General features: G+C 36.9%; 1 protein-coding gene across 2 annotated transcripts in view; it reads left to right on the forward strand.

Moving 5' to 3' along the window:
- Nlg4 (Neuroligin 4) overlaps window positions 1-12515 on the forward strand; it is a 735191-nt gene that overhangs the window by 502706 nt on the left and 219970 nt on the right. The window lies entirely within an intron of this gene.

Genomic DNA, 12515 nt, shown 5'->3' on the forward strand with positions numbered 1-12515 from the left:
AGCAGTTGTGTTGTACAAGTACTATATATGCACACTCTGAGATATCAACTCTAATGCATATGAAATGAAATTTTACCCATTATTTTTTTACAATTTCTGTAAAGTATTTTTATGTGTTATTTCGCACTTACCAGCAGACATACTTATGTCGATATGATTATTTGGTTGCAGTGGTAAAAAAGAAATATATATATTTATGAATTAATAAATGTATGTACGTACTTTTCAATGTTACCTTATTTTAAATACCGTTTTTTTTTTTTTATTGAAGCTATTTTTTCTTTGGCGGCCACCGTGGTGTGATGGTAGCATGCTCTGCCTACCACACCGAATATCCTGGGTTCACGCCCCGGGCAAAGCAACATCAAAATTTAAAAACAAGTTTTCTCAATTAGAAGAGAATTTTTCTAAGCGGGGTCGCCCCTCGGCAGTGTTTAGCAAGCACTCAGAGTGTACTTCTGCCATCAAAAGCTCTCAGTGAAAACTCATCTGACAGATGGCGTTCAAAGTCGGCATAAAACAAGTACGTCGCGTCCCGCCAATTTGTATGAAAAACTAAAAAGGAGCACTACGTAAATTGGAAGAGAAACTCTGCCTAAAATCTCTTCGGAGGTTATTGAGCCTAACATTTATTCCTTCTTTTTATATTCTTTCAGTAACATTTCGACATAAACTCAATGGAAATGACCTTCAGAGCACCTATATTTAATGTTTATAACTCCATTAAGCTGTTTGTTGTTGTCTAGATTACTAATCTGACATCAAATTGTAAGATCTAAATGTTACGGAAGTAGTATGGCTGTTCCAGTAACATTTTTGCCTTTGGTGACATAATTCAGGTGCATTTTAAATCCTTTAAAACTGACTTTAGATTCGTTTGCAGATCTACCTAAATATTTTTGCGTATCAGGCATGGTACGAATTCAGGAAACGAACTATACTATTATCGGACATAATGAACGGACTTATACTATTATGATGCTTGCTACGGGAAAGTAGCGAATCTTTATCTGGAAAATGACCATCTGCATCGATTACACTCCAAAAAACTTTCGAGTGGAGTGTATTTATCACCACAACAACAACAATCGGAACCACGTTATTAATGGACTATCTTAAGATATCTGAATATTGCGATCGCTGTTATATCTAAAAAACTGTTTTATCCCAAATATTTCAACGCAATAGAGCCCAAAGTCGCGCTCAAAATAGCAGGTCTTTGGGTTATTGGGAAGTTCCTTAAAACTCGGAAGCAACATTTCCAAGTTCGACAACTACGCCGTTTCGCCTCATAGGAGGGCCGAGGGATGTCGGTGACCAAGAATTGCCAACCCCCTAACCCAGGGGTATTATGCGGACCGTGCCTATTGGACGATTTGCAGCCAGGGGATAAATTCGGCGGTATTCGAACGGAGATTCCCCAATACCGGGCCACCTCGGGAAGTATTGATGGGCTTACCACAGTAAGGGGCGCTGCTGTGGCGGACGGTTATTTCCCCGTGCATAATGCTGGACCGCTGAGCCCGCCTTGTCGGGCAGGTAGTCCTACGACCAAGATGAACGACTCATTACCTAATTCTAATAAGGACGATGATAAGAGGAGGACTGAGTTGCAAGCCAATGACGACAAATACGCATTAAGCGATGCGTCGGACTCAGGGCGCGGGAGTAGTGCTGATTCAATGAACTCCGTGTTGGAGAAGCACACAAATGAAATCGGAGTAGAAGAGTGGAGAAGGGTACGGAGCAGAGGAAGTAAAAGAGCTCTCTCGCAGTACCACTAAGAATTGTACAACGCTTGGGAGCAGTGGTCGACCCAGCGGAATTGGGGATCGATCGCTTGGAATGGGTCGATGAGGCGGTAGAAGTAGGTCGAAGGCAATTCAAAAGGTTTGCTGCGAGAAACCCTCGGTTTTGCAACCGGTACGAGGAGGAAGAAGTGTCGAATGCTAGAATGAAGAAGCAACGTTCGGAGAAAGGCGACAAACCTGTTTTCAAGAGGCAGAAAGGACCCAGTCCCAGAGCCGCGAGATAGGGCAGTCGCAGAGACAAGACAAGTAGGCCCAACGCTGTAAAACAGATGGGCACCAATTGCGAGGTAGCAACTTCCTCGAAAGCTGCGAGTCAGAGGGAAGTTCCATCTACGGAAGTAGGAGATAGGCCAAAGGGAGATAACGCTAAGACTCCGGCTTTGTCGGAGGTGCATGGTGCTGTGGTTCACAGAGGAACACCCGACACAACAGTTACTAGAGGCTGAAGGGGCTTCGAGTACTCTAAACCAAAAGGGCAATGGGAGTACGACGACGTCACGACGAAGGTGCTGGAAGGGCACAAACAGCCCAATGGTGCTGCGAGTCCTTCAGATAAACCTCCAACACAGTAAAGTGGCGTCCATCGAACTCCCCTCCTAACCTTTGAGAAGGGTTCGTTTGACGTGGCGCTGATCGAGGAGCCGTGGCTCTAATCGGGAGGAAAGTTTTCTGGATTTAGCGCGCGCGGGTTTGGCGTTTACTATGCGCAAGCCGAAGGACGGGTGCGAGCTGTACTAATGGTAAGGAAACAGCTGCATTCATATATACTGCCTAATTACACTACTGAGTACCTCGCAGTGATGGCCATTAAGCAAAAAATAAGCAGGCATTTATCCTGTCATCCTGCTACATGGCCCATGCTGCGGCTGTTCCACCGATGGAGTGCAAAAGGCTAGTACAGGAGGAAGGGCGCAAAGGGCGGTTGGTCATAGGCGCAGATGCAAATGCGCACCACAATGCGTTGGGAGGAGCAGATACGAACGAGGGAGGCGAATCTCTATTTTGTTACATCCTCCAAACCAATTTGCAGATAGCCATCAGGGGAAATGTCCCTACAAACATTTGTCCAACATCCTGCAATGTTCTGGATATTACATTGAGCTCCCAGCGTGATATACCAAGGTATGATTGGATGGTTCTTGATAGACCAGAGGAATCTTTAGAAACCCTAGGTCAACGAACTGGACTAAATTCCATAAACAGGTAGAAATAAAGCTGGGACAACCCAAAGAGGTTTCCAATATGGAGGAACTGGAGGAGTCGAGTGAATTCCTAACAAGGACGCTTATGACTGCGTATAACAAAGCTTGACCTCTAAGAAGATTCAGAGGAAAAGCAAAGCCGCCATGGTGGAGCAATGATCTGAGTCTTCTAAGAAGACAGGTAAAAGAAATGTTTAAGCTCGCAAAGATCGGGAAATCGAAGCGTGTCGGGACGAGTACAGGAATCTACTGAGGATCTACAAGCGTGAAATTTCCAGGGCGAAGAGAATCTCATGGAAAAGTTTCTGTACGGACATAGAGTGCTCCAGCGAAACAGCACGGTTGAAAAAAGTCCTAGCAAGGGGAAACATAGCCCAGGGATTAATAAAGAAAGAGAACGGGGAATGGTCACGTAATAGTGAGGAATCCCTTGAGGTGCTTTTCGAGACACATTTCCCATCGGGAGACTGTTTAGAAGAGCCAGCAGACATCACTCACACTTCAATCACGGAGCGGGTAGTACCGGGCTTAGTGACCGATACCAAGATCGAATGTAACTGCTCATTCGACGTTTTCTGAGTTTATATCGCCGGGCCCAGGTGGTATATTCCCGGCAATGTTACAAGGTTCAAGTATGGCGCTCGTGGAATGGCTTAAAATAATATTCCATGGGTGCATAAGGCTGAATCATGTACCGCACTCTTGGAGAACTGCTCGTGTAGCTTTCCTACCAAAGGCGGGGAAGATCGGTCACGTGTATCCCAAAAACTATAGGCCCATTTGCTTAACATCATTTCTGCTCAAGACCTTTGAGGGGCTGATAAATGTGTACATAAAGTCCAACGTCTTAATTACATTAAAGTACATCCAGCCTTAACCAGATGGATGGGCTGCATGTTAAATTGCACGAAGATTAAACCACAATGGGGATTGTACGAGACCACGAAATCAGTGGACAGGGACACGCCACAGGGAGGAGTGCTATCACCTCTGCTGTGGACGCTGGTCATCAACCAAGTGCTCAGGCGATTTGATGAGGGACCCGTAAAATTTACTGCTTACGCAAATGACGTTGCCATTGTCATAAGTGGAAAGTGCCTTCCAACGATTAGTTCTTTGATGGATCGGGCGCTTCGGGATATTCATACCAGGGCATCTAATGTTGGGTTGAAAGTCAATGCGAAGAAAACGGATATGGTTTTGTTTACAAAGGTACAAGGGCCCAAATTGGACCAGACCTAAGTTAGGAGGGGTGACCTTACAGGAGAAACCTTGCAAAAAATATCTAGGAATCATCCTAGACAGTAAGCTGTCATGGAAGCTCAACGTGGAGGAGAAGGTGAAGATGGCCTCAGCGGCACTTTATGTATGTAAAAGAATGCTGGGGTGTACGTGGGGCTAATCGCCCTCTCTTTCTAATTGGGTTTTTACAGCGATTCTAAGCCCTATTCTTTACTATGATTCTTGTTTGGTGGAAAGCCATAGAAAAGGCAACATACCTCAAAAAATTATAGGGGGTATGCAGACTATCGATGCTTAGAATTACGGGAGCCCCGAAAACAACCCCGACGGCTGCACTGTATGCCATTCTGCGCATTCCACCTGTAGACCTGGTAGCAAAGAACATAGCATTAATAACTGCAACCAGGCTCGTAATAGGGGACATCCCCCCCCCCTCCCCCCCCCCCCCCACCCCCAAAAGGTGGAGAAATCCGAATTTGATTCAGAAATTAAAATATACACTTATTGAAATCATTCTACGTTCGGGAATTGTTCAGGCCTATTATCTATTTTCAAATTGTTAATTGTGATTACGATGATTTGACAAACAAAACGCGAAAATCACGAAACATCATACTGTGAAGACTATTTCCGTGTCTCCATGTACATTCCTCTTCTGGAAAATATTATAGAAGATTTGAAAATTCGATTTTCTGCAGAAGTTTTGTCTGGCTTTCAGATATGTTCATTGCTCCCGAAGAATATAAAAGATACGACAACGAGTGAAATTACAAATTTAGTCAAATGTTTAACACAGCGCTTCTCTACACTTTTGATGGAATCCGATAAGCCTTTTTACTTAGACTTCAAGGAAAAATTACTCATTGGCAATATTTTTGGAAGCAAACGACAGCCGAAAATTATAACCTCTGGTATACCAACTAACGCTGTGGAAACTTTGGAATTTTGTGACAAAGATGTATACTCAATCATCCATGCTTTGCTCAAAATTTGACGTACGATGTGTGTCACGAATGCAAGCGCCGAAAGGTCTTTTTCAACAGTACGTCCGTTGAAAACGTGGTTCAGAACGACTATGCTTCAGAAAATATTTGTCGGTCTGGCGTTACTGAATATACATTCTGACATTGAAGTGAAATCAGAAGATATCTTCGAACGATTCGCGAATCAGGGAGGACATAGGATGGTTTTATAGTGCGTGTTTCATTCTGAGTGAAAATTTCTGAAACGGATCACCGAAAAACGTCATAATTTATTTTTGAGCAACAAAGGTATTATTTGATATCTGTCGACAATACAAAAAAATGCTTATATTCGATTTTTCCAAAAGAAATTGTGTCCTTAATAATTGCCATTTGAGTTTTTTGTCCTCTACCTTTTGAAGTAGAGTAGCAGCCTATAGGCTTCACCGATTTTGACAATTCAAACACCAATTTGCTTGTAATTAAAAACTCTTTTAAAGCACATTTTTTATTTCTATGAAATAAATTTCTATTTTTAAAATTGTTGCAAAAACCGTGCAAAAAAATTGTTCTGGAGCACATTTTTGCTCGCAAGGAAGACCACATACGCAAAATTTTACTCTCTATGATATTCCGTTGAAAAAAAAAATGGCCCGCAGTATTGATGCTAGATATTTTCATTTGCACACATAGGACCTGAAGAACTTCCATACAAAATTTTATTTTTCAAATACTTTACAGAACAAAAATGAAATATCCAAAGAAAAAAAATATTCAAATGTTCAATACTTAAAGTATTTGAAAAACAAGTAAGGAAGGTTAAGTTCGGGTGTAACCGAACATTACATACTCAGTTGAGAGCAATGGTGACAACATAAGGGAAAATAACCATGTAGGAAAATGAACCGAGGGTAACCCTAGAATGTGTTTGTATGACATGTGTATCAAATGAAAGGTATTAAAGAGTATTTTATGAGGGAGTGGGCCGTAGTTCTATAGGTGGACGCCATTTAGGGATATCGCCATAAAGGTGGACCAGGGCTGACCCTAGAATTTGTTTGTATGATATGGGTATCAAATTAAAGGTATTCGTGAGTGTTTTAAAATGGAGTGGTGGTAGTTGTATATGTGAAAGCGTTTTCCAGACATCGACCAAAAGGTGGAACAGGGTGACCCAGAACATCATCTGTTGGATACCGCTAATTTATTTATATATGTAATACCACGAACGGTATTCCTGCCAAGATTTCAATGGTTTTTTGTTTCGCCCTGCAGAACTTTTTGATTTTCTTCTACTTAATATGGTATGTGTCACAATCATTTTACAAAGTTTTTTTCTAAAGTTATATTTTGCGTTAATAAACCAATCCAATTACCATGTTTCATCCCTTTTTTCGTATTTGGTAGAGAATTATGGCATTTTTTTTATTTTTCGTAATTTTCGATATCTAAAAAATGGGCGTGGTCATAGTCGGATTTCGGCCATTTTCTACATTAATACAAAGTGAGTTCAGATAAGTACGTGAACTGAGTTTAGTAAAGATATATCGATTTTTGCTCAAGTTATCGTGTTAACGGCTGAGCGGAAGGACAGACGGTCGACTGAGAATAACACCTGGGCGTGGCTTCAACCGAATTCGCTCTTTTTCACAGAAATAAGTTACCGTCCTAGAATCTAAGCCCCTACCAAATTGCACAAGGATTGGTAAATTTTTGTTCGACATATGGCATTAAAAGTATCCTAGACAAATTAAATGAAGAAGGGCGGAGCCATGCCCATTTTGAAATTTTCTTTTATTTTTGTATTTCGTTGCACATATCTTTACTTGATTTGAATGTTGGCAAAATTTACTTATATTCTGTAAAGATATTAAATTTTTTGTTAAAATTTGACTTAAAAAAATTTTTTTTAGAAGTGGGCGTGGTCGTTCTCCAATTTTGCTAATTTTTATCAAGCATACATATAGTAATAGGAGTAACGTTTCTGCCAAACTTGATCATGATATCTTCAAAGACTGCCAAATTACAGCTTGCAAAATTTTAAATTACCTTCTTTTAAAAGTGGCGGTGCCACGCCCATTGTCCAAAATTTTACTAATTTTCTATTCTGCGTCATAAGGTCAACTCACCTACCAAGTTCCATCGCTTTATCCATCTTTAGTAATGAATTATCGCACTTTTTCGTTTTACGAAATTTTCGATATCGAAGACGTGGGCGTGGTTATGGTCCGATATCATTCATTTTAAATAGCGATCTGAGATGAGTGCTCAGGAACCTACATACCAAATTTCATCAAGATACCTCAAAATTTACTCAAGTTATCGTGTTAACGGACGGACGGGCGGACATGGCTCAATCCAATTTTTTTCGATCCTGATGATTTTGATATATGGAAGTCTATATCTATCTCGATTTCTTTATACCTGTACAACCAACCGGTATCCAATCAAAGTTAATATACTCTGTGAGCTCTGCTCAACTGAGTATAATACAACTTTTTATGGAAATTCTTCAAGTCCAAGGTGTGCAAATGAAAATATCTAGCATCAATACTGCGGGCCATTTTTTTTCTCAACGGAATATCATAGAGAGTAAAATTTTGCGTATGTGGTCATCCTTGCGAGCAAAAATGTGCTCCAGAACAATTTTTTTGCACGGTTTTTGCAACAATTTTAAAAATAGAAATTTATTTCATAGAAACAAAAAATGTGCTTTAAAAGAGTTTTTAATTACAAGCAAATTGGTGTTTGAATTGTCAAAATCGGTGAAGCCTATATGCTGCTACTCTACTTCAAAAGGAAGAGGACAAAAAACTCAAAGCATTTTTTTGTATTGTCGACAGATATCAAATAATACCTTTGTTGCTCAAAAATAAATTATGACGTTTTTCGGTGATCACTTTTAGAAATCTTCACTCTGTGTCTTTAAACATAACATTTATTTACATTGTTATTATTACATTGTTTTATGAAAATTATATAAGCATGAAATGTACACACTAGACTGGGTCGAAAAAAAATTTGCTGAACGCGTTAACAAAGAAATTAAATTTCGAAATGTAGAATTTCGAACTTCGAACCAATAAGCCAATATCTATTTTTTGGAGGCTAAGTTCGAAAAACGGATATATTACTTTGTTTACTTAAGCCTCAATCTCTACGAAAAGGTGGGTTTTGTCCAATACCCAGAAAAAAAGTTTAATTTGTCGCATAGTGTTATTATTATAAATACGAAACAAAAGGTTTGACTCACTTAGTTACTGTGACTTCCCCTATTCATGATATTTGGCATATCTTTATTAACTTTTCAATGCAAACCCTGCAATTTTTCCTCCAAAAATATCATGAGTTTCAGGTCTAAGTATAATAAGAATCAGGTAAAATAACAGTTGCAATAAATACTGAAAGTGCTATAACTTCTTTGTTTATTATTTTAGTAATATTGTGTCAAAGCAACATTTTCTTGAATTTTTAAGTACTTTCGTTTGGTAAGGAAAAAAGGATACATTAGCGGGTACAGTTTTGTTAGCTGACCTAATCATATGAAAACGCTTCATAGCTTAAGAGGACATTAAACGGGACTGTGAAGCTTCTCAAGACAAAAATAATGATATATCAATTTAAAGAATCGGACGTCAAATAACCAAGTTACAAATAAAAAACCTTTTCGGCGGTATTTCGAAGGATCAAACAAAATTTAAAAAAATTTTTGAGAAACCCCCTCACATAATCTTTCAATTTAGGGGCGGACATTAACAACTTGTTTTTTTTTTTTTTTTTTTTTTTTTCTTTGTATGGGGACCAACCCAGTCTAATGTACACCCCAAGTGATGATTAAAGTACCAAATAAAAAATACAAAAAGTATTTAAAAACGGAATACATACCTACTTTCGAAAATACTTTGAAATCGAAAGCTTACATTTTGGTATTATTAAGCGCTGTACGCAAATCAAAAGAAAAATTTTGCATTTTTCTTGAGCATGAAAATAGCAGTAGGCACAAAATTTTGGCATTTCACGATGCATGGCAATTTATACACGAATACCGCTTCTATAAAAATAAAACAAAATTTTTAAACTTTTTGATACCATTGCCTTAAAAGTCTCATACATACCTTTTCGGTTTTAAATTACATCTTTTTGACATATGGATAAGGATATTTAAGGATACTAAAATAGCGAAACATATTGCAATCGTTGTTTGGGAAAATGGTCTAAGCAGATAGTTTGGATGAAATCCCTGGAATAGAAAGAGGCAGTATCCACATGAACGGCAAACAGAGGAGACAATAAGGCTTTGAAAATTCACCATAAAATGTCTTGAGTACTTACACTTCTGAGATCCAATGAAGGGAGGCTATCAACAACAATGAAGTAAACCAATTCCTTATCAATGTGCAACAAAAAAGCGGGAAAAGCTCAAACAAATGTATATACCTAATACAATTTTTATTCAAATGAAAAATTTTCCATAATCAAATATGAATATTTGTTCAAAATTGCTTTGTTAACTATGCATTCCTAGAAAACGGCGCATAATTTAATAATAACGGAGTCATATAAGACTCTTAAAGGATCATATTTCGGAGGCTTATATTTTGCATATATTTCGGACGCATATCTATATATTCTAAATTATGAGTGCTCCGAGAAGGTTTGAGGAGCTACTACTTATGTAGCATGCTCTTTATTAAGCCTCTTTGGTAGATACTTCTCAGGGCATTGAGTTTTTAACTTTGGGTATGTTGATAAAAAGTATATCCCAAAGTCCAGTGGCAGTGTGTGTTTGCTGTAAGAGTAGGTATAACATTACAATGTTAATAGGACAATACTCATGTCTTAAATATCTTTATTTTCGATGAAGAAACTTCAAAAGCAGGTAAAACTCATTAAGTACACTTTTAAGGAAAGTGCGGGTCTTTGCATACAAGTAAATATTTTTTACCAACCTCTTAGAAAAAGAAGATAAAATATAACATATTAAAGCATTAGGCAATAAGGACACTTATAGCATCATTTTCTATAAATTTTATCATAATTTACAAACCAAAAAAGTTTTAAAACCACAATATCGGTTCTGTAGGTTCTTAATACATTCTATCTGTCACCCCTCGCCTTTAAAGTACGCTTAGCCTGAAAATGTTTATACCTTTCATGAACATGAAATGGTATATTAACTTTGGTCCGATGTTTGTAACGTTGAGAAATATAGAAGATAGACTCTCCATAAGTATACCGAATTGATCAGGGTGACGAACTGAGTTGATATAGCCATGTCCGTCTGTCCGTCCGTCTGTCTGTTTGAACGCAAACTAATCCCTCAAATTTTGAGATATCTCAATGAAATTTGGCAGAAGTATGTATTTTTGTATTATATTAGACATTTGTCGGATCCGTTAGGATCGGACCACTATAACATATATCTCCCTTACAACCGATCGTTCAGATAAGACGATTTTGATCATTCCTGAGGCAATTTAGAAAGTATAAACGTGCAACTTGGTGATATATATTCTAATATATCATAAAAGATATCCTGAAAAAAACAGTTTGATCGGAGCTATATACAGTTATATACCATACAACCGATCGTTCAGATCGAAAGATTTTTGGCCATTTCACCCTTAATTTCCAATATAAAAACGTTAAACTTGGTGATATTTATTCTAATATATCATAGAAGATTTCATGAAAAAATCATTTGGATCGAAGCTATATATAATATATATTCCATACAACCGATCATTCAGATAGAAAGATTTTTGGCCACATCTCCCTTAGTTTCCAATATAAAAACGAGAAACTTGGTGATATATATTCTAATATTTCATAGAAGATTTCCTGTAAAAATCATTTCGGCCGGAGCTATATATAATATATATCCCATACAACCGATCGTTCAGATAAGGGGGCTTTTTGCCATTTTTTATTTTATATTTATCTTAAAAATCGTTTAGGTATGTACATCTGTTCACTATATATTTCTTATCTTATACATCCGATTATTTGGAGATAACGAACGAGATAAGATTATTGTTTAGCCCCATTCATGAAAGGTATGAAGTATTCGGCACAGCCGAAGACATTCCCGTCCTTACTTGTTTATGTTGATTTGCGACAATCAAGGGACATTAAAGAAATTTTGCCGAATGGAAAAAATTTTTGAAAGCTCATATCATAAATAGAACCAATAATCGATGAATGGCAATCATCCACTTAGCTGACCATGTTTTTCGGTGCAATATATTTTAAAATTGTGCATCAATTTCAAATTAGTTCTAGAAATCCTTTATTTTTGTTTGCAAAGTACTTAAGTACCAGGCCTTTATCATCTTATAACGATGATTTTACAAATTTATTGTTTATAAATAACTATGGCAAAATATATGGCAATATTTATACATAGAATAGAATTAGGATAAGCTATACATAATACACACATACATACATACATACATAAACACTTAATATTTAATGGAAAGTTTACATTTTAGCTCACACAATTGAGAATACTTTTCATATACAAAATGATTTATGCTTTAATATAAAAAACAAAAAATTATTGAAAAAAGCATACGAAGGCATACTGAAGAATTAATTAACCAATGACCGAATAATAAAGTTGAAAAAAAAAATCAAGAAGTAAACATATTTCTTATACAGCTGAGCAAAATTAAACACTGAGCTGTTGCGCTTAACAGAAAATTTTAATTATTTAAAACACTCAAAATGTAATTTTTATTTTGGAAAAAAAAATCAATTTTTCAATTGTTATTATTCTTAGATTGAGAGTAAAGAAATACCAAAATAGTGATCAAATTTGATTTAAAAAATAAAACTCATAAAATCATCAAAAATTGATAGCCACAATATAAATATTACTTAGTAAAATTTAAAAACTAAATACAGTTGTGAACGCGAAAATAGGAATGAAATTTTGTATCCAATTTTATCAGTTAAATAATTTTTTTTGTTCATTTTTGATAATTCAAGAAAATACTTCCATAAATTTTGTAATTGAAACTTTGCCCATCAATCTCAAAAATTTTTTTCAGAAAGCTCTAAAATTCGAGAAAATTTCACGAAAATTTCGAACTTTTTATTTCGAGTTTTCTGAAAAAGTACAAACTATAAATAACTTGCATTGATTCTTGACAGTTATTTTTACGAACTGTGTTTTAAATTTTCTTCCATATAAAAAAATAAATAGAGAAGTATATTTCGGGCGAAACCGAACATTATACACCCAACGTGAGCTGTTATATCAAGTTCCAGCACGTTATCTATCTTTGGTAATG

This window comes from Eurosta solidaginis, chromosome 1 (genome assembly GCF_040869045.1).
Source record: "Eurosta solidaginis isolate ZX-2024a chromosome 1, ASM4086904v1, whole genome shotgun sequence".
Lineage (NCBI taxonomy): Eukaryota > Metazoa > Arthropoda > Insecta > Diptera > Tephritidae > Eurosta > Eurosta solidaginis.